The sequence below is a fragment of the Chiloscyllium punctatum genome, unplaced genomic scaffold (assembly GCF_047496795.1).
Source record: "Chiloscyllium punctatum isolate Juve2018m unplaced genomic scaffold, sChiPun1.3 scaffold_442, whole genome shotgun sequence".
NCBI lineage: Eukaryota > Metazoa > Chordata > Chondrichthyes > Orectolobiformes > Hemiscylliidae > Chiloscyllium > Chiloscyllium punctatum.
Genome location: NW_027310176.1, coordinates 72,501 through 73,291, shown reverse-complemented (window position 1 = coordinate 73,291; position 791 = coordinate 72,501).

Genomic DNA, 791 nt, shown 5'->3' with positions numbered 1-791 from the left:
CACTTCCCGCCGTTAACAATGCACGATATTCGGACTGAACACGGGGGCCGGTCCGCCCTCGAAGTCAACACCGTCCGCAGAACCGCCGGGGCAAATCCGGCTGAGCTACCCCGCCCCCGAACACTCAAAGTCCCTCTGAAGCCTTGCATTCGCCTCCTTGGAAAATTGACGTCAAACATTACCAAAATCGGGGGCACGAGCACTAAAGCTAAGTCTCACCCTTTCCCTATCCCTAACCAGGAACCGAACGCCCACCCTCAGCCTCACACCAACGCCGGTGCCACTCCAGACAGACACACCCTTCAAAACCACACCCATCCGGCCATGCAACTCAAAAAGGGTCCAAATTCAGAAACACCCCCTTCAAAAGGCACTCCATCCTCGGCCACACCACCGGGACATGCTCCCCTCGGCGATAATTAAGCCCCCACCACTATTTGAAGCCAACCGCAGCCGCAACTCGAACGGAGAAATCAGTAACCAATTCAAAAATGCGCTTGGTTACTGATTTCTACTGAGCCGAAAAAATTCTAAGTGTCGGTGGTTACTGATTTATACCAACCCGAAAATATTCTAAGTGCCGGTGGTTACTGATTTATAGCAACCCGAAAAAATTCTAAGTGTCAGTGGTTACTGATTTATACCAACTCGAAAAAATTCTAAGTGTCAGTGGTTACTGATTTATACCAACCCGAAAATATTCTAAGTGTCAGTGGTTACTGATTTGTACCGACCCGAAAATATTCTAAGTGTCAGTGGTTACTGATTTATACCAACCCGAAAAAATTCTA